We start from the raw sequence: 23,390 nt of genomic DNA, 5'->3' as shown, positions 1-23,390 counted from the left end.
TGTGGGGGGAAAAAAGTGTCCAGAGAGTCAATTGAACAATATCAAGAAAATAAAAATTGGGATTGGATAGATGGATGGATGGATGCAGGGAGACTCACATAAATCGGTGTCCTTTTACTCCCAATAGTTGTGTAAAGTCAGACAAACTGATTAGTTTGCCAACTTGAGAAAGTGTTTTCAAGCGTGAAAAAATTAATCATGTGTCAGATGGTCAATGAACAGATAGTGGGATTTGAGATTTTAACCTAAAATTATAGTCACACAAGATCAACTGTAGCAACTATGCATGAAAGACTGTCTGAGAAAGAGTGTGAGAAACAAAAGAAGTAACGAATGAAAGAAAGAGTTGTGAAGAGGACAGTCACGTCTCGATTGAGCTCAAAGTAAGGGCAAGTCCCTGGTGCCACAGTGCCAGGCGATGGATTACTTCTGCTGGCGGGCCATAGAAATTGAGTCTTTTGATCTCACGTTTTAAATTAAAATTCTAATTTGGACAATAAAAATTTAATCACCATTTTCAGACTCTCAAAGTGAATAGCAATAAGCATTTCCATGCAGGAAGCGCATTAATGTTAAGCGGATATAGCTGGTCTTCCATGACACACTTTTTTCTGCTGCTTGAGTGAGTGGCTGCCGTTGATTCAGCTCTGACCTTCTCCTCAAAGTCAAACTCTTTTGTGCCACATGCATGCTCTCCATTCCCTATGTGAATCAGCAAACAAGCTCCGCTTTACCACGACTCTGAGGACGTAACATTTACTGCTCCAAAATAACGATACAACTAAGAAAATGCCTCACGAACCATAGTCCTGTTACAAATTTAGCACTGGCATGTTATAAAAGGGTTGACATTTCGTAAGATCTACTAGAGTTAAGTAACACTTAACTTTTAATGATAACTTTTGCACACATTCAAGATGCACGATTAATCGTCAAAAGATCTCAATCTCGATACAAACACTCATGTGATCTTATTCCTAAATGACCATTCGCCGGTCTATTAAACATTTGACAAAATCACACCTGAACTTTCAAATCTGCATTGGCACTGCAGTTTCAACCACACACAGTATCATTATTACTGTTACAAATGTTAAAATTATCACAGAAGTACTGAGATAAAAGTTTATAGTTTGGATATAAACACTGATGTCTACGGCAGTGATAAAATTATAGCAAATCACCTTTTGTATAACAATTATATCAATTACATCTTTATGCCACTTGAAACAAACAAAAAATGTGATTCTCAATTTATCCAGAATCGTGCAGCACTAGTACAGATCATTAAAGTTGACATGAAATAGCATTTGCAGCCCATGTCATAATGTGACATATTTGACAAGAAGAAGAAAAAATTTAAGGAAAATTTATTTTTTCTATTTTATGGAATGTGAAGAGAGGTTTTAATATCTAAATGCAGTCAATTATGGATGAAAAAATGTGTCCCAGTAATCAGGACACATTTTGAGCCTCTACCTGCTGGGAAATCAAGATGGTCCCGAGTAGGCCTGTCGCAACCTATATATCGACTTACCGCACAATATATGTGGACATGACCTCGATCATTTTCGGTGACGCAATATATTGCCCATTGTGTTTGCATAAAAATTAATGTCACCAACATTTTGCCAATCGTGCTGCCTCTATCATATTATCTGCTCTCCATGTCTGAGACAAAAGTGTTATAGTGTTTTTCATTTTTTGACACTTCAATTCCAGTATCTAAAATTTCTTAAAAACTGTCATTTGAAAGTTTGTAGGCCTATTTGCATTATTATGCTGTTATAATATGATTATATTTTCAGTGGCATAAAATGGTGTTAAAATGACAATAATATTGTTTATTGCAATTATTTATGGGACAATATATCATCCAACAAAAAGTAGGTATCATGACAGGTCTATTCCCAAGATATGAAGACTAAAGACCGAATTCACTCACAAGAGCATCTCAATGTTTTTTACAATAAAATGTCTAAATAGATATTGGGCTTTTGTTCAACACGATATTCCCATCCATGCAGTCAGTGTGATGCCTTTTGATGGTAGGAAGCCAAACTTTTTTTTTTTCTTTGCAACAATAAGACCAGGAAAGTGTGTTTAGAAAGTAAATATGATTCACTAATGATTAAATGTTGACCTTACATATCATACACTACCAATCAAATGTTCAGGGTCTCTTTATACAGGTCTCTTATGCTAACCAAGTCTGATCCAAAATACAGCGAAAACTGTATTTTTGTGAAATATTGTAATTTAATATATAATATTAATTATATTATAATTTTTGCAGTCATTATTCCAGTCTTCAGTGTCACGTGATTCTTCAGAAATCATTCAAATATGCAGATTTGGTGCTCACATTTCTTATAATTAATGGTAAAGCAGTTGTGCTGCTTAATATTTTGGTGGAATAATAATGATTGATTCATTAAATTATTCATAACTCAATAATAGTTGCTAAAAGTTGACTACAAAACTATGCTACATTAACAAACAACCCCTCTTTATCTTTTAGGGATGTTTCAGTGAACAGGAGGTCATAGCACACAGCACCGCACATTTGACTTCCTCGGAGACCTTCAGGATTGGCTGAGAGCTGCCTAATGATTTAGAATGATTTGAAATGACAACTGGAGTGTAAACAGCTGGCGGGGGTCCTGGGGTGATGACATCGAGAAACTGAGTGCCCTTGGACACCAGGAACAGCTGTAAGACAGTACACGCCCTCCACACAAAATTATGCCATCTACTCTCCCCTTCTCTCTCTCTCTACTGCACCTAAAAGGCGCATTGGCATAGAAGAAGAGACTAACTTACAATAGCTGACAAAAGTCTTATCATGCAGCCATTCAAATCATAGCAGCTGACAAACTTTTACTACAGCTTTGTGTGTTATGCATCCAAATCCTTCACAGCTGACATTAATGAACTGCTCCAGACACAAGCCAACCGTTCACGAGGACAGCTTCTGAGGACGAGACCGCTCTTCATTCTGGAGCTAAGACTGTCCTCTCCTCCCAGTAATGAGTTTGGTCCCGTTCCAGGGCCCAGCACGAGCTTTACTGTATAATGTGTCTTCGATGGTCCGCTGGTGACAAGCTCACTAATTCACTCCACATGATTGCAGAACTATTCCCATTAAATGTTCAGGAAGAACTGCTGATGAGACAGTTGGATGGAATGGCAGATGAAAAACAGTGAAGAATCCCCCAATGTCTGCTCTGCATAGCTCAGCATGCCTTCACTCTTCTTTATTCGCCTCTTCTCTTTTGTCATGAGTGCAATAATAAAATAAGGGATTACTTTCTTCAGAAACCCAGTTTTGTCAGTTCTCTTAAAAATGATTATAATGCAATTAGTAAATGAACAATCTTGCAAAAAAATATTACTCTACAAACATTTATCTTTGTACCTCCACAACATTATTCTGATTTTCTGTTGATTTTGTGTAGCCTTTGTTATCCACAGTCATTGTTTCTGGGAACGTCACAAAGCCTCTGTTATCTTTTGATGTCTTCATGTTGTTTGGCTGGATTTTTCATGAGAGTGTAAATTTACATCGTCACATTTTATATGATTTCTGTCGCATGGATTTGACACATTATCTTTGTGCTTGGTGTGTCATGTCTGTTTGCATTCTGTATTCAATTGTGTGGTATAAAAATCAATCATACAACTTATGTAATTCACACAGTACTGTAATATAAAAATATTGTGGCATATTGCTTTTGTCCCTACTTTCATATTCATACAACATCCAAAGATAACAGACTTGACGAAATATCCTCAGAAACGATATTTAAAACATTGCCATATTTTTATGGTGTACTGATAAAGAGAGCAATGTTTCTTTTTTGGAGATTCTATTCATGTATTAGAGTGGTAAAAAAAAAAAATTTATATATATATATATATATATATATATATATATATATATATATATATGTGCTGTTATTTTAAACTTTGTTCAAAGAATCTTGTATATATATATATATATATATATATATATATATATATATATATATATATATATATATATATATATATATATATATATATATATATATAAGCTTACCGTATTATGTAGAACTAGAAGAATATTGTGAGAAAGATATGCATACCTGCATTCAAATTTAGCATTTTCCTGACACACTCATAAAGACAGTCCTTGCCGCCATCTAATGGCATAATGATGTAACTTCTGTTACTGTTCACGGTCAGGGACTATTTTTTTCTGGTGGAAGAAAGGCTTTTAGTGAAAGTTTACTTCATGAAAGTTGCATTGATACATATTTTTGGCTTTAATATTTATATTTTGTGGCAACCATTTTATAAAATTTGCATTCTGTATATATGTATATATATATATATATATTCTGTATATATATATATATATATATATATATATTTCTTGAGCACCAAATCATCATATTAGAACGATTTCTGAAGTATTGTGACAATGAAGACTGGAGTAATGATGCTGAAAATTCAGCTTTGCCATCACAGAAATAAATTACTTTTTAAAATATTAAAATAGAAGACAGTAATTTTAAATTGTAATATTTCACAATATTCCTATTTTTACTGTTGATCAAATAAATCAGCCTTGGTGAAAATAAGAGACAAAGAATTCTTACCAACCCAATACTTTTACCACAACTACAGTCTTAACAACCATAATAAAATAATCGACTTTCATGATGGGCTTAAAAGTCATAAAGGCAACACTAATGTAAGTTCTAATGATCTGAGGATGCTCAACAAAGGAGGTAGACTGCTTTACTGATTCATTCAGGGCTGTCAGACATCAAATGTCTTTCATTAACTTGATTTTGACATCACTAATTTAAATTTAGCCAATTAACTTGTGTTCTGTCACAGTGCATGAATAATGCAGCTTTCCTTTGAAAATCTGTTAAAATGACCATTTAAACAACTTATTGTCTCCTTATGACTGGGCCACTTAATAATTCTGGCAGTTGCAATACGCAATATTTAGGAGAATAATTAATTCCTTTTCCCCAACACAATTGGTTCATTAAAAAGGGGACATTGCCTCTTATCTTTTCCCCAAAGGTGTTAAATAATTTCCTATTCTACTGCTGGCCTATAAACAGGGTCCTTCTGAAAGAGACAATCAAGAGCTATTCAATTATCAAGCTGGACTAGCTCCCTAACGCTGAGAGTTCACTAACCTTACAACATTTAATTGAGTGAAGAATAATTTCTCTTTCAAAAACTAATCTATTTAACAACTCACAATAATTATAGCTGGCTTTAGTGGTTGAAAAGACTGAGAATGGCAAGAGACTCTTAATATTTGAAATATCTGTCTATCCATCTGTTTGTTTATCTGTCCAATCTAATTCAGCATCCATATCATCATGTACACAAGCAGCAGCACAGCAAAATGTAATCAGCCAGTTGGTACTGTCCCCAAAAAAGATAGCATTGAGATGGCTCTCTAAAGCCATTCTACACGGGCGCCACGGCGCATATTGAAAGAGAAACCCCAATCTCAATTCAGAGACCAATGCAGCAGTATAAATATTGATCTTCTTGCTATATCTCATTGGAGTAGTCATCACAGGTCCATATATCTATTTGTGTGGGACTGTTTGCAAGGCTGAGCAGACTGCAGCCAATACACTAAAGTCTATTCAACATACAAACAAATACATCAGGGTACAGATTAAGCAAGTCGGATGGGCACCAAGTGCTGCTGCAGTGTCATACTGCCACCTACTGCTGAAAACACTGACCGTGCATCATTGCCACTCGAGATCAAAGCTTAGTTGCTTTGCCTCCCAAGTGATGATAGAGTGTTTAGATATTAAATGAAAAGGAGGATGTGCCAACGAGGTTAAACTATTCAATTAGATATAATTGTTTAATGATACTTTGGGGTGATCATCTTTCGGCTTCCTTCAACAGGCTTTTAAAAGATCATTATGGATATTATTGTGTTTCTTTATCACATATAAACAGTTTATATAATGTGTGCTTTGACATTTTAAGGGATAATAAAGCTAATCTTAAATGTATTTCCTTTCTAAAACTCCTCATTAGGTCCAGGCCTTAAGTAATGAGAATCGTGAAAACAGAACCAATAACAAAAACGTGATCCATTTCATTTCGTTATTTACTCTTGGTGATATTCTGGTCATATTCATTCAGATATTTTACTTAACACTTACATGAAATAACAGGAAGGTGGACTATCACCGATTTAAAACTGCACATTTATTTACCATTCTCAGATTCTCTCCTGCTGGGGAATGTGCTCTGTGTAAATGGTGATTGAGCCTTTTCCCGGCGGGTCAGGTGGAAGCAGTGGTTTGGAGCGGAGATTGACTCTAGGAGCAGCCAGACAGTCAGTCCTGCTCTTTTCTCAGAGATAATGAATCAGACAGTGGTTTATGGGTGTTTGGAGGCGCAAAGCGGGACGTGGGGAATTCATATACGTATAATAGCCTGTGACACACAGAAATGCCAGGGAGCAGCCTGAGAGCAGTGCGTCTGGTGACTCGCACCTAAACTCGGGGGTAGAGGAGGATCAGGGATAGCAAATCGATTCAGCACTCGCCATCCCCCGACCACCAAAGCCATTTTGGCTGCAGTAAAGGGAAATTCTATTACCAGTGACAAGTTTGTTTCATTTGCTCTATTGCTTTCATAGCCCAGACATTGACAATGTTGATGGTTTTTCAAATAAAATCATTTTATGTCAAGGCCATGGTGCTATATTATCTCCAGACCTGTCTAAATTGCTGTCTTCTTCTTATAGAGGTTTTGACAGTAAAAATGCCACGGTCTGATTGATATCTCCCAGGATCTCCCCCGGTGGAGTTATAACCTCCAGACTAATAAACATCTGACCCCATGTGACCAGAGGCAGAGAACAGACTAGAAGGTCGATGTACAAAAATTTGGACATAACCAACTCATTCGTTGTTACATCTCTGAATAACAGCAAAATCATTAAACAATTACATTTTCTCAACTTCATGAAATAGGATCGACTTGTATAATAATAATTTCAGTCATGCACATCCAAACTTTTAAGTGATAGTGCATGAGAAATGAGGGAAAATAGCAAGTCATAAAATTCAACCCATAAGTATATTAAAAATAAGGTTACATTATGTAAACATATATTCTGTTTTAAGAGTTAAGCCAAATGGAAAGTGTAATTAACTTCTCATTGCATTTAGGGCTGGGTTAAAAATTTCTCGATTTTAATCGATTCTCATTTTGAAGAACCGATATTGATTCTTAAATCCTACGAAATGATTTTTCAATCTATGCTGTTGTCAGCTGATGAATAAATAAAGCTTTGTCTCGCGCCTCCCATCCAATAAATCACAGTAAACTTTGTGCTTTGTTACTACTGATATGAAAAATTCCCAGCTTTCAAACTGTCAATTTTATTACAAAATTCAAACAATAAATACCATATTGGTGCTCTTTAATGTGGCAGGACAGATCGCTGTATCGCCTCAGTTCAAGTGAAGCGGCAGCAATCGTCTCTTCCGCTTTACTACAAGTTGCAGCATGAAATAAACAAGAATGAACATCAGAAGGTACGTTCAAAGACACAGTCCAACTTATCGAAATCTGTATCAATTAATTCGAGAGGAGCGTTTAGCTATATGCACTATATTGCATATTCATCGTATTTTTACTTAACCTGTTTTTTAAAATTTGATGTTTGAATAAATTCGTCATGTTTTTATTACAGCCACCATTTAAATACTTAAAAAAGTAGAAACATTATTGTCAATAAAAATGTATTACAACGTTATTATCATAGAAACGTCCTTGTGTAAATGTAAGAAGCCTACAAATCAGTTAATTTTAACATCACTATAATTTAATAATACATTTTAATAACATCACGATGTATTTTAATATTAGAGTGATGTACCAACTGTACAGTTTACAGCATTAGTTGAGACATATTTTTTCCTTGATGAAATTTGCCATGTACTGTTCCTGATAGGCTGCAATTAATCGATATTGAACCAAATTGAAATCTAATCAAAATGCAAGCTTGTGAATTGAAATCGAATTGTGAAATTTGTGCTCAGCCCTACAATTTTGTCTCTTTAACTTCAATCCCTTGAAAGAACACCTATTACTGTAGACAAAGATGGCTTCTGTATACAGCGTAAACCTTATTTGAGTTATCTGCTGTTAAAACCCATATAGCACTTTAGAGAAGCTCACACAAAGAGAGGACAAAGACAAAATAAGTCTGTGCAAACAGACATCCAGAATTGTGAATGCTGGGTACAGAGGCATGATCCGGCTCTGATCCATCACCTCAGACTTGACATGATCCCCAGTGATGACAAATCACTCATTGAGAGGCTGCAGCTTTCACACAAGCACACGTCTTTAAATAAAACCATGTTTCAATGCCTCAAGCTGCATGGACAAATAAACACTGCATGGCAGTCAACCTTACAGGAGCATGTCGAGATCTCTTACATCTGAATGTCCAACACGGCATAACACACCCTTGCAAGAGATGTAGGGCAATAATAGTTGGTAATAAAACTGCTAGAGATCTTTATGTTTGATGTTTAGTGTTTTCATATTGAAGTTATAACTGTGGAACTATCCACAGGATTGGTGATTAAACGATATATAGGAAGGTAATTTTAATAGTTTGCATAGACCAGGCATTATCATTAAAAGAAATACAATTGTAACAGGTCGCGTAGCTATTGAAAATAAGACCTTTCAACATGTCTCGCTCTTAAGCAGTGCGTAAAGTACTTTAGACAATCTCATAAAAGGCTGTATTTTGCAGCAAGTGACCATTTTCCACAAAGACACACATCTATGATTAAAACAAGTTTTTGCATGATATTTACGCTGTGGGATAAAAAGCAAACTCCTGGGACAATTTGGTGAGACACATTAATTGCACCAATGACTATCAGGCAAGATCTATTCCTGCTTCATATTTATAGTTGTGTCCACTTTTCATTATGGTGTTCATTACCGTGTATAAATAATGTGCATAAATGTGCCTGCACCTTTCGACACACTCCATAATATTGCCAAGCAATATCCATCTTGTCTGTGGTTATCAGACATTACCTTCCTGAATTATGTCTATTAGTTGCTTCCCAGCTTGCTTTGCCATCAGCCTCTTTCTGCAGCCATGACAGCATTAACTTTTAGCTTTATTGCATCTTCTTTACCCAACATACACCATTAATCTGCTTAATGACTACCATGACCCCTTTCATCCAATTTCATAAAATAAAACATATTAATAAAATGCATTAAAGCTCCTATTGTACAGGATCTTCTAATAAATCAGAGAGCGCTTTTCAAGGAAACGGCCGCACATAACTGGATGGCCACTGGTTACCTTATTTATTTAATGTTAAGAGGGTTTTTGTGCGTTTGCACACAAAGATTAAATTAGAGGATATTAAATGTTTTTTTAAAAATCTTGAGTGACAGAAGCCTTCTCACTTGTGACTGAAAAATAGGCCCAAAAAACATGTTTCTATCATGTTTTATCAAGACAAACCTTGTTGGAGACAAACACATTCGCTACCAGTCAAAAGTTTGGAGACACTTGAGTGACATGTTTCTCATTATCGGAAATCTTTTAATCTAATGGATTAAGTTTAAATGTTTAAAATGTTTGTGTGTCAATATAAATTTACCTGTGTACAAACTGGTTTACAAAACATTTTATTTTAGTTGTATTGGGTTGGACTGAACTGTGAATGAAAGGCAACAGCCCAGCATACTGAATTCCTTCAATTCAATTATAAGTTTGCATTAATCTAAAAATTTTGAAAATAGACGTCTGAACTTGACGGACATAAAAATGTTACACACCGACACACATATACCCATTTAAGAAAATATGAATAAAAACTATAACCTAATTAAACATGATGCCAACCTAACCCAGTGAATTAGGCTGATATATCTTTAAGTCTCCATTCCAATCATTGTAGATCCTTGTGGCCTTGCTGTGTGCATAATAATGTGATCTGATTTATAATAAGGCGAGCGAACTGAAACCTGACATATGCATGTTTTAAAATATACTTTATGATCTGCAAAACCTGGCAAGTGCTGAGATCAGGAGTTATGGTGTTCACTGCCCTGGGTCTAAGGCCTTTGAAATCAGCAGCAGACTGGAAAGACTAATCCCTTTGATCAGAGTCTGCCTGACACATCGTCATAATTTGTCCTAAGGTCCAAAGCACTGGGCAAAGACATAATCAAACTATCATCACACCATGCATTCATAAACTCGATCTTTTCAGTGACAGTACAGAGATCGTTTTTTAAGACAAATCCAAAGCATTTACAGAATATTTAACAGCCATAAAAATCATGCACCCACACTTAATCAGTGAAATATTCTTCAGATTTAAACAGAGCTTGAGTGAAAAAACTAAATGTTTATCAAACAGATCTGAGCAGGGTCAAAGGGAGGGGATTTTAACAGGGGTCAGGACCAGGGGTGTCCGGTTATGGGACTGGAGCAATACAGTGTCAGCAATATTTCTAACACATGCAACCCACATTCATTAGAAAACTTTATATAATATAGGGCTGCATGATATTGGAGTTTTAAATAAATACAACAGAACAAAGATACAAATGAAAAACAGTGCTTTGTTTTTCAGGTAAAAGAATTCAGGTACAGAATTGAATAAAATGTAAAATAACACTGCATAGACTTCCCTGTAAAAATTAAATATAATTAATCCTTTTTAAAGCTACAAAAGTGATTCTCTTTGTCTTTTGTTGGCTGATTAACATTAATGACTCGGACTGCAACGGGTATATTAGGCTGCTATCATTTTAAGAACTAATGCACGTATCCAATATGATGATATCCAAGAAGGGGATTTTAACATTACTTTGCATGTATGTGTCCGTTCAAGCACAAATAGATGGAAGAGAATGGAATTCGAAGTCAGCAGGACACAGAAAACAGCATGCAAGTTCCAAAATGACTTGTTTTTCGCGTCTTCTTGCGCTCGAAAAACTTAAATTGTTTAAACTGACAGGACCTAAAACACATGCAAAGAATAAACTTTCACTCTACGATGGTTAAACTTTGAATAAATCAGAGAATCAAACGCATTTCAACCCGTGATGCTTGGACTGTATGGATCACAGACCAAATACAATCCCTATACGGATGCACACATCACGAATTGACGGGTATCAAATCCGAGGGTATCTGATCCACTCATAGGCAGCAACGACATTGTATCTTTAGAGGTACAGAAAGGTACTAAAGACATTGTTAAAACCGGCGACCTTAACCTATGAAGTTATACGAGAATACTTTTTGTGCGCAAAAACAAAACAAAAATAACTACTTTATTCAACAAATATGTCTGTCCCCTGTCATACTGCTACGCTATTTTTGTTGCAGAGCTTCAGTGTTTATGTCTGAACACGGGCTCAGTATTGGCAAGCTCCTGCGTCAGCATCACATGCAAGCATCCTTCTGCTCACGTGACCAGAGCCGGCCAATACTGATCTGCCGTTCGGACGTAAACACTGAAGCTCTGCAACGTATTCTCGCCGCTTTAAATAGTGTAGCAGTATGACAGGGGACAGACAAATTGGTTGAATAAAGTCTTTTTTTTTTTTTGTTTTTGCGCACAAAAATTATTCTCATCACTTTACAATATTAAGGTTGAACCACTGTAGTCACGTTGACGGTTTTAACGATGTCTTTAGTACCTTTCTGGACCTAAAAAAAGTTGCAATGTCATTGCTGCCTATGTGTGTATCAGGTACCCTCGGATTTCAGCAAAAATATCTTAATTTGTGTTCCGTAGACAAACGAAGGTCTCATGGGTGTGGAACAACAGAAATTTAATTTTTGGGTGAACTAACCCTTTAACACTATGCTTTTATACTCTATACACACCTCATAAATGTGAGCCAACTCAACCGGCCATCAACAGACATCAGTTACAGCAATCAATTACAATATCATGCATATTCAAACTGTACTACCTACCACTCTAATATCTATATTCAAAAAGGAGTAAGTACTTTTTAAAATTTCACAGGGGATCAGCAGAGGAATTAAATCACTCTGCATTGCATCCAGTTCCAGGCACATTAGCTGGTGTTGATTTTAATTTTAATATCAAAGCCTCTTTGCCATCAAGAGCAGTGCTCAAGATCTCATTACCCAGCCATGATAGACTAGAGGCAGAGCACACCTGCCACACGCCTCAACCACCCACCTGCTAACAGAACCCTCTGGGACAGCGGATCAGAGCGGAGCGTCTCAACCGGTGGCTTGTCACCTGTTCTAAAAGGGGCATGGACAAAAACAATGCAAAATACAAAAAATAAACTGCTACTAAGTATATAATCGTGCATAGTTAAAATGAAGGACTTTATCTATATCGATTGTTCTGGATGTCAAATGCTGAGCATCCAATGAAACTTTACTATAGTATTTTAGTACAAATTTAGATAACACTTTATTTTACAGTGTCCGTGTTACAATAATAATAACTATAAATCATGAATAATTACATGCAACTAACCCTAAACCAAACTCTAATCCTTACTCTATATTAAGCACTAGGGGTTGCAAAGACTAGTTGACTTTAATGCTCTGCCATGCCGCTTAAACGTTGACTAGTCGCTGATCATGGCCAATGGATAGGGCAACAGGATAAGAAATCTTTGAAGTCCACATTTACGCTCCATATCCAATAGTTAATGACAAATAAATGCATACTCCGAGAGAGCTCCATACGAAATGTTTGATTATACTATAAATAAAACCCACATCTTCGCTATTAGTAGAGAGACGCTGCCATGTAGAATTAAATCACACACACAATCACTTTCTCACTAATGCATTCATATAAATGTAATCTTTATTATGATACTTTATCTGTATCTGATTTAGAATGAGCAGATATCTTTGAGAAATATAATGAATAAAGACAAAAGAACTGATAAAAATAAGCTGTTATGTAAGAGCACTCTGTCATATGCCATAGCTGTGTACAAGGCAACCAGCATTCAACTCTCAGCTCGAGGTTCAGTCTTGTTTATTCATTTTTGACATCATCATCGACTAATCGACGTCAACTCGACTTTAATCACATAAATGTTGACTTTAAAAAAATGTGAACTCATTTAACCCCTAGTAAGTACCTGTAGTTAAAGGTGCTAAAGAGGTTCTTTTTGTCGACTGAGTTTTTGAAATGAGCGCATGGGTAAGAACAATCCCCCTCTTTCACAGCTCATTTAGAGGGAACGCCTCCCAAAACTCGTGCACGAGTATCGGAACACGAGTGTTTACCACCGGCATTCGCTGTGTTATTAAGCCGGGCACACATTTAACGACTAGCTAAAACATTCTGACTATGAATTTGAACACCGACTGTAATCGCAGACTGAAAGCAACTGGCTCTGACTGGACGCGTTTGAGCGTGATCAGTCATAAGTATCAATTTACATTCATAATCGGCCTTACACTTAAAGCCGCGCACACACTTAGTGGATTCATTATGTCGGACTCACCGCAGGTGACTCATAATCTGCAGTTGTTACTCCTGTCTCCTGACAAAAACATTGCATGCGGCGCCTGTGGAGTGTGGAAAGTTACTGGAGCGTGCAGCCGCGCGTCTCTCACATGGATCGTCATGGCAGTGATTGACAAGCCAGAGGGCCAATCCGCGCACGTCTCTCACAAGGAACGTAATGGCAGTGATTGACAAGCCAGAGGGCCAATCATTTACGCAATGATCGCGTAAACGATTGGCTGATGTTTTTAAGGCCCTACCTCGTGCACAGATGATGTATATTAATATTATTCCTTTCAGTGCACCTAATAAATAGTTTTTTATCAGTTAGTAAAGACAGTTTCAAGTAATATTGCAAAAATGTATAAAACGAAACATCCTCTTTAGCACCTTTAATTAATATTACTCAGTACTATCTAATAAAACACATAATACATCAATGTCTTTGGTTTTTCCATGGTTTCTACGGAAGTAAAACTGGAAATCGAGGGTAACACAGATATGATGACACTGACAGGCGACGCAATGACACAGGACGTTACACTGGGTAAAAGAGCTGATTTCTCTGGATTGTTGGAAACATTTGGGATATTGTAAGTACACAAGTCAACAAAATATATAACACTGTTCAAGTGGTTTTTGGATATTTTAATCCAAATATCTTACATATTTTGACTTTAAGTGTTTCCAGCATTCATATTTTCCTATGATAAAAAACAAACAGTGAAACTCTGTTGAGTTATCCAAAGAAAGAAGTTGAGTTGTCCAAAGAAAAGACGTCCTGACTTTGATCATCCTCTCAGGTCAGGATAAACGGCAACTCTTAATGAGTGCAACTGTTCTTTTGATGTTACATATATGATTAACACCAGGGGCTCAATTTTGCAACGCGTCACAATTTGCCATGGACTAGTAACGTCTTTGAGGCATGTGGTCACTGCTGATGAGAGGGAGACAGATTAAGCCTGTTAAAATAATTAACATAAAAAAGCAAAGGACATTAAAAGCGAAAGACATTCCGGCCCTCCTTTACCCTTGACATTCCCTCAGTCAGACACAAGATGAGTTGCAAAAGGATTTAATTTGAGAAATTACAAAACAGCAGGACTCAGGAGCCCCACAGGTATCGCAGACTGAATCTCTCCCTTGCCAATTTAAAACATAGACGTTAGACAAAGAGGGTGTGAGGCTTGGAGGGATAATTCAGGCTTGCACTACGCCTACAATGGGATTTGGTTCACCGTTCTATTTGGCCTCCTGTGGAGGGGTTTCGAATGGAAGGACACCACGATGTGCCTTTGCAAAAAATCTGAGTCTTATTTCACACAAGGATCGGCCCTCATCAGCACATCAAAGACTCCTTAATGCATTAGCATTCAACTGAAGTGAGCTCTAGCTTCTGCTACACTACACGAACACAAACAAATGATTGCCAGTTAATGGCCCCAGCTAGACAGCCAAACACATGAAACCGTGCCGAAAAGCCTCCAGCCAATAGTTCATAAAACTCTGGATGTTCTGATATAAATCTAGCAATTAGGCCGAATCTCAGGCTTACTGATGCCGAATCCAAAGGATCTATTTCACTCTATAACACCTCAAAGAATAATCTTTCCATCATGTATTGGTGGCTGACATTTAATTTAAAAGTAATTCAAGAGGAAGTGTCATTTTTGCTAGAGATGCTCCAATCAACCTTCCAATCGGCAACTGGGCATTTATGTTTTATGTTGGCCGATCTTGTTCCGGTTTTGAACACAAACTGCACTGCAATCATACTTTGTACGTGCAGGTCGCACATGCACATTGAATTTGTTTTGCACTAATCAGGGGTCTATACCATAAAGCCAGTTTAGATGGCTAGCCAGGTATGTTTCAGTTTAGATTGCGCCAACCCTGAGTTTTAGGCACCATGAAAGTGGCTTGGCTTTTAGCAGTGTTCGTCGCCGTATTAACTTACGCTCCATGGCTAACCTGTTGAGCAGTTTGTGTTTTAGGCACGAGATCTCAAACCAAAATTGAACCAATCAGCTGTGAGCAAAGCGACATGTCTGAAGCAATAAAGTCACTCCCCCTGTTTCTGCTCCAAATTAAAGGTCACTACATAGGAAATGATTTTTAAAGACAAAATATTCTGGCTTTTAGCAATGCTTGTTTATAATAATCTTGTATGATTTAGATATTATTTATGTCATTATTATACCCTTAAAGGTACTAAAGAGGTTCTTTTTGTCGACTGAGTTTTTGAAATGAGCGCATGGGTAAGAACAATCCCCCTCTTTCAAAGCTCATTTAGAGGGAACGCCTCCCAAAACTCGTGCACGAGTATCGGAACACGAGTGTTTACCACCGGCATTCGCTGTGTTATTAAGCCTGGCACACATTTAACGACTAGCTAAAACATTCTGACTGTGCTCAACATACAGTGATTGTTTCCTGCTCCTGAAGCAGATTTATATACTTTCACATGGAATTTGAACACCGACTGTAATCGCAGACTGAAAGCAACTGGCTCTGACTGGACGCGTTTGAGCGTGATCAGTCATAAGTATCAATTTACATTCATAATCGGCCTTACACTTAAAGCCGCGCACACACTTAGTGGATTCATTATGTCGGACTCACCGCAGGTGACTCATAATCTGCAGTTGTTACTCCTGTCTCCTGACAAAAACATTGCATGCGGCGCCTGTGGAGTGTGGAATGTTATTGGAGCGCGCAGCCGCGCATCTCTCACATGGATCGTCATGGCAGTGATTGACAAGCCAGGGGGCCAATCCGCGCACGTCTCTCACAAGGAACGTCATGGCAGTGATTGACAAGCCAGAGGGCCAATCGTTTATGCGATGATCGAGTAAACGATTGGCTGATGTTTTTAAGGCCCTACCTCGTGCACAGATGATGCAGTGCTTCCCACACATAGACTTTACTTGGGCGGGCCGCCCACATATAATAACGGCCGCCCAAGTATATTCGGAGACACATTTTTGCTTTTATTATATTTATCCTCTTATACTTTTATATCCGCGCAAGATAATGAAACCATCCGCGATCGATTAACTAGTCGTTTCGTACCTGCTTGTTATGTGTGCGTCAGAACTGTACTCCCTCTAACATTCAAACGGGCGCTGCATTTTGCAAAGTCAAAAGGGGGCGCTGTTGCGAGTCCTACAAGCTCACTCTACAGCACTTCAGACTGCTTCAAAGCTGCTTCAAAGTGATTCTCAATCAATGAAAAGCGCAGATTTATGCCAAGCGATTGCTAATGAACTCAAGTTGATGAATTATTACAATGTCTACTTTATGGCCTTTATATAAAATGTTTTAGACGACTGTAAGAATCTGAAGGATCAGCCTGCAATAGTACAGACATTTCAAAATTAGAGTCCTGGTGTATTTCGGGCTTGTTTATAATTAAAAGTCACACGCTAAGTTTTTTCTTTTTCTTTTGGGCATTATTGGTATTTTGGTTACACAATAAATTGTATTTAATTTGATTTCCATTTAATTCATAGTAAATTATTGTAGTCTCCCCCACAGGAAGAAAACATTAAGAACATTATTTGACACATATATTATTAATTTTATAAATTTTACTAGTAAAATCTGTGTCCCATTCACTGAGACACTATATGACAGCAAGGAGAACATAGGAAAATGTGAACCATTTAAATGCTGTAATTTTGCATAATTTACAATGCATAATAATGCATAATATTAGTATGTAATTAAATGTAATATGTTATGTAATTAAAATTAATTTAAATAAATAAAAATACTGTTAAAAATCACACATTATTTGTTTGTCACATGCAGTAGACCATTTTTGTGTCGTGGGTAATAGGAGGATTTTTCGCCCGGCTACCACCGCAAGTATATTTCAAACCTGTGGGAAGCACTGTGATGTATATTAATATTATTACTTTCAGTGCACCTAATAAATAGTCTTTTATCAGTTAGTAAAGACAGTTTCAAGTAATATTGCAAAAATGTATAAAACAAAACATCCTCTTTAGCACCTTTAATCCATTATGCATGTACAATTTTAAATTATCAATTATTATTCAGCACTTAGTTTAAATGTATATAAATATATAAAAGTAATATAAATAAACTTTAGAATCAAGCTACAAAGACTACAAGATCCATTTTGAGGGTTATATTAGCTGTGTGAACTTTGTATATGCAATGTATTATAGAGTTGTGAGCTTGGGGGCGGGGATTACGAGCATTTAAAGGGGACACACACAGAATCGGCGCATTTTTAATTATGCCCCAACATAGGCAGTTAAAACATTGTATAATAAAAAATATATGGGGTATTTTGAGCTGAAACTTCACAGACACATTCTGGGGACACCTTAGACTTATATTACACCTTGTGAAATAGGGTTCTAGGGCACCTTTAAATGTTCAATTCTCTCTATACCTATATCATCTACAGTATAATGTCACAACTTTTACTTGCACTGATATAGCAAGATTTTTTCCTTTAGTTGTCCTCTTTCATAGATAGCTCTTTCCTTCTTGCTGTGTGAATGTTTAAATTCTTAATATTTTTCAATCCCGTAATATTCTGCAGAAGAGAAAAGTGAATCGCGCTGCTTATCTTGCAAGAAGTGAATCGCAGTTTCACTGTTTCACAGCATGTGACTGGCTGTTCGCTACTGATATCACACCTCAGGATAAAAGCCTGAGTTTGACAAAGAAAGCTGATGAACAGCATCAGGGAACCAACAAAGCCTGATTGGTTTGGTTTTGTAAACTTAAAACTAATCCTGTAACCCTGACTGGCCCGGGCCAATGTTTCACAGTAAAAAAACTAAAATAAAGAGACAGAACAACAACAAAATAATGGAGACTGCAACAACAACAGACGCCCGCATTGACAAGAGCTTGTGTGAGGGGGTTATGAAATAGCCGCAACTTTAGTTTAAAAGAATACAAAGACATTTTTATCTGTCATAACTTCTGGAGAAAAACACAGACATTGGACAAAGATGAAACTTTTTAGGGTGCATGTGTTGACTGCCTGCATTCCCACACCCTAAAAACTAAGTATACTTCGGACTTAAAGGATTAGTTCACCTGGAAATTAAAATTAGCCCAAGCTTTACTCAACCTCAAGCCATCCTAGGTGTATATGACTTTCTTCTTTCTGATGAACATAATCGCAGAAATATTAATAAATATCCTGACGCATCCGAGCTCTATAATGGCAGTGATAGGGATCAACGAGTATAAAGCTCAAGAAAGTGCATCCATCCACATCCATCCATCATAAATATGTGTCCACACGGCTCCGGGGGGTTAATAAACGCCTTCTGAATCGAAGCGATGTGTTTGTGTAAAAAAATATCCATATTTAAACAAGTTATGAAGTAAAATATGTAGCTTCTGCACGAGCTGCCTTCCGTATTCAACGTACGAAGAAAGTGTAAAACTTTTGGAGTTCACAAAGATTACGCTACGTCATACGCCTTCCCAATTCAACGTACGGAAAAGGTGTTAACTGACGTGACGCCAGTTTACACTTTCTTCGTAACTTCAATACGGAAGGCGGTCTGGAAGAAGCTACATATTTTACTTCATAACTTGTTTAAATATGGATTTTTTTTTGTTAAACAAATGCATCGCTTCGCTTCAGAAGGCCTTTATTATCCCCCGGAGCTGTGTGGAGCACATATGTATGATGGATGGATGTGGATGGAGGCACTTTCTTCATCTCACACTCATCCCTATCCCTATCACTGCCATTATACAGCTTGGATGTGTCAGGATATTTATTAATATTTCTGCAATAATGTTCATCAGAAAGAAGAAAGTCATATACATCTAGGATGGCTTGAGGGTGAGTAAAGATTGGGGTAAATTTCATTTCAAAGTGAACTAATCCTTTAAGTAGAACTTATAAGCACAATGCTGGTTTGTGCACAGCGCTAACCAAGGAAGCACGAGTTCGCTGTTCCATAAGCGCCATCTACTGTCAGAGAGTAATTTGCATTTTCATTCAGTCCTATTGCTGTTTTCGTCAGACCATTCAATTTTTAAATTATACAAAACAAATCTAATATAAATCAAACTGCTCAGGCTACACAGCATCTTTGTTTGGATCGTGATTAAAATGCAGGTCTTGCCTGTAATTTCAGATTTTTTGAAGACCAGTTTGGCCTGTAATAGAGCAAAAAAACAACAAATAAATGTGCTTATACCAAGAGAAAAATAGCAATCAGAACTGTCCATGAAAAATCACGATCGGTGCATCACTAATTTTTTAACAAACTCCTATCTCAGCTAAATGTGGAGAGACAACTGTAAGTAAGCCATTCTTGTTTGAAAAGCCTATTTAGAGAAATTATTATGATAACTGCCAATTCATTTGGTACTGATAGTGGCACAGAAATTACTCATATCACCTACAAGAAAAAACTAAACACCTGTTAGGAAAATAACATATGGGGCATTCTCTTGACAACCTGAAAATTGCATTTGGGGTTTTAAACTAATTATAATCACATATTTGTAGAACAAACACTCTTTTAAACACGCTTCAACCTAAACATCAAGATTTTTGTATTTGCCATACAACAAGCAGTTCCACATTCCAGTTGTGTTGAAATGTACAAAAAACAACTACCTGACCACATGTAACAGGACATTGAAGCTCACTTTTGAGTTTCTCGGACTGATCCATGCAGAACAATCTTGTGTGATGTTTCAGGCATGTGCTGTCTTGGCTCTGTGCACGCATCTCAATATTCTCACTGAAGCCTGTGCATGTAAAATAAGGATGGCAGGTTAGCATTATTGAGTCTCAGTTCCTACACTGGTCAAATCGATTCCGCCATGTATCTATTTTAATGACTTTAAATAAATCGAGCCACAGCTTCTGCCTCCTAATGAGACTAGAAACAGGTGCCAGTGTAGGATTCTACAGCCTTACGTTTTATTTGTACAACAGTACTATGGCACAACTGACCCTCGGATACAGTAAACAGTGAGATATACCAGAGCAGAAACAGGGAAAGAAGGTTCTCGAGGGAACACAGCAGAATTTTTTCATTTTTTATCTGTTTGGTGCAAGTCATCCTGATTTGCACAACTGTGGGCCTGTAAAGAAACACAATCTAATAGAAAATATATACAAACCATACTCTTAAAGTTACCATGAAATCAAAATTTCTATTTAATTTTAGTATTATTCTTATTCTTCTTCTTCTTATTATTATTATTATTATTATTATTATTATTAATACATTAATGGGAAAACAAGCCAATTATCTTCTTGAAATCATAAGGCATCAGCTATCGGCAATATATCTGACTATCGTCGATACACGATACTGTTGTCTATTGGCACAACCCTACAATATAAAATAAAAAAATAAGAATTGTCAATTTTAAGTGACTTATATCAGGGGTGTCCAATCCTGCACGTGGAGAACCACTGCAAAATTTAGCTCCAACCCCAATAGATGTGCATGAACCAGCTAATCAAGGAATGCATCTCAATCAAATCCCTAGGTCGTGAATCATGAATTTGGACACTTGTAAGGCCAGTATGGACCCTGGCCTGGCTCACTACACATTGGGATTAGTGTTGTCAAAAGTGCAGACTTTCGTAACACCCGATTGGCCATTGTGTTCACGCGCTCATCAGCTATCTGTAATTGGCTATATATTTTTACATAGGCTACTGCCAAAAAAAGCTAACGAAAAGAGAATCGCTGCAAATGGATGGCTGAAATTCACAGTTAAAGGATTAGTTCACTTTCAAATTAAAATTTCCTGATAATTTACTCACCCCCATGTCATCCAAGATGTTCATGTCTTTCTTTCTTCAGTTGGGAAGAAATTACGTTTTTTGATAAAAACATTCCAGGATTTTTCTCCATATAGTGGACTTCAATGGAGCCCAAACGGTTGAAGGTCAAAATTACAGTTTCATTGCAGCTTCAAAGCATTCTACACGATCCCAGACGAGGAATAAGGGTCTTATCTAGAGAAACCATCGCTCATTTTCTAAAAAAAAAAAAATATATATATATATATATATATATATATATATATATATATATATATATATACGTTTTAACAATAAATGCTCATCTTGAACTAGCTTTCTTCTTCTTCTCTATTTGAATTCCGGCAGTGTAGACGCTGCTAAGTGTATTACTGCCCTCCACAGTTCAAAGTTTGAACTAATTGTTATATACTTGCACTAGCATATTGTATATGACAATTTAGTTCAATCTTTGACCTGTGGTGGGCAGTAATACACTTAGCAGTGTCTACACTGCTTGAATTCTAATAGAGAAGAAGAAGAGAGCTAGTTCAAGATGAGCATTTATTGTTAAAACGTATATATATATATATATATATATATATATATATATATATATATATATATTTTAGAAAATGAGCGATGGTTTCTCTAGATAAGACCCTTATTCCTCGTCTGGGATCACTGTAAACTGTAATTTTGACCTTCAACCGTTTGGGCTCCATTGAAGTCCACTATATGGAGAAAAATCCTGGAATGTTTTCATCAAAAACCTTAATTTCTTTTCGACTAAAGAAAGAAAGACATGAACATCTTGGATGAAATGGGGGTGAGTAAATTATCAGGGAATTTTAAATTGAAAGTGAACTAATCCTTTAAACGTGGATTTGCAGTTATCATTTTGTCAATATGTTGAATTTTGGGGTAAGTTATTATCATACCCTATATATATTGTATTGTTATACTGTATTGACAACTCATCAATTAAACATTTACCATCTTATATTCTGCACAATTGGGTGTTTAACACTGACATAAACTATATAAGTTTTAGGACTGGGTGATATATAACATTGATATCAAAGATAACCAGTATTTAGACCTACCTATATTGTATTTATATAAAGCGTTCACAGGCAAATTTGCTTTATGTGTTTCCCCGGCGTCGAGATCAGACACATATAAAGGTCTGGAAACACGATTCCTCGCTGCATGTCAATATCCATGGATCACTGAATCTTTGGTAAGTTTTAACAGAAACTCTATCGAGTCCAACTTTTAGTTTAATCGTTTGTTTTACTCGTGATTTACTCGCGTTTCAATCATGCAGCAGCTCTTTCGCCACTCAGACTGGCTGAGGAAGCGTGTTTCAGCGGGAAAGTGACGTCAATGCATACCCTCTGATTATTATTTACATTTTTTTTTTTTTTTTTTTTCCCTTATGTTTTATGTGCCGTTCTATAGAGTTGAACGATTCAGTTCCTGGAATAAAAAGTCCATTCATTTTCTCCACAGGAAAATTGTTTTCAAACACTGGTTACCTATTAAGTTCCGTATTGATTATAAAGTATTGCTAATGACCTATAAAGCTCTAAATGGTTTAGCTCCTGTGTACTTAACCGATCTTCTGTCGCCCTACAATCCTTCACGCTCTTTAAGATCACAAAACTCTGGACTTCTGGTTGTACCTAGGATAGCTAAGTCCACTAAAGGAGGGAGAGCGTTTGCACATTTGGCTCCAAAACTCTGGAATAGCCTTCCTGATAATGTTCGGGGTTCAGACTCGCTCGCCCAGTTTAAATCTAGATTAAAGACGCATCTCTTTAGCCAAGCGTTCACATAATGCATCTCATATCAGATCAATTGCACATGACTATCTTTGCTTAATGTTATGAACAGCAGCTACGCTCATTATTCTCCATTTGCTTTTCTGTTTTGCCTCGGGACACCCGTCCCGAGGTGACTAGAGAGGACTTCAGCTTCAGTTTGGATCCAGCCTCTTAAGAAGACCTCAGATGACCAACACCTATGTGAAA

General features: G+C 36.8%; 1 long non-coding RNA gene across 1 annotated transcript in view; it reads right to left on the bottom strand.

Moving 5' to 3' along the window:
* The window catches only part of LOC125259390, a 167,590-nt gene extending 144,631 nt beyond the window's left edge, over positions 1–22,959 (bottom strand). The window contains exons 1-2 of the long non-coding RNA XR_007182787.1: positions 22,461–22,959; positions 20,241–20,342 (exon numbers count right to left, since the gene is read on the bottom strand). This is a non-coding gene — a long non-coding RNA (uncharacterized LOC125259390). The remainder of the gene's footprint in view (positions 1–20,240; positions 20,343–22,460) is intronic.
* Between the last annotated feature and the right edge of the window lie 431 nt (positions 22,960–23,390).

Source organism: Megalobrama amblycephala, linkage group LG23, assembly GCF_018812025.1.
Source record: "Megalobrama amblycephala isolate DHTTF-2021 linkage group LG23, ASM1881202v1, whole genome shotgun sequence".
Lineage (NCBI taxonomy): Eukaryota > Metazoa > Chordata > Actinopteri > Cypriniformes > Xenocyprididae > Megalobrama > Megalobrama amblycephala.
Note: the sequence above shows the minus strand (reverse complement) of the source record. Positions and strands in the feature narration are given on the sequence as shown.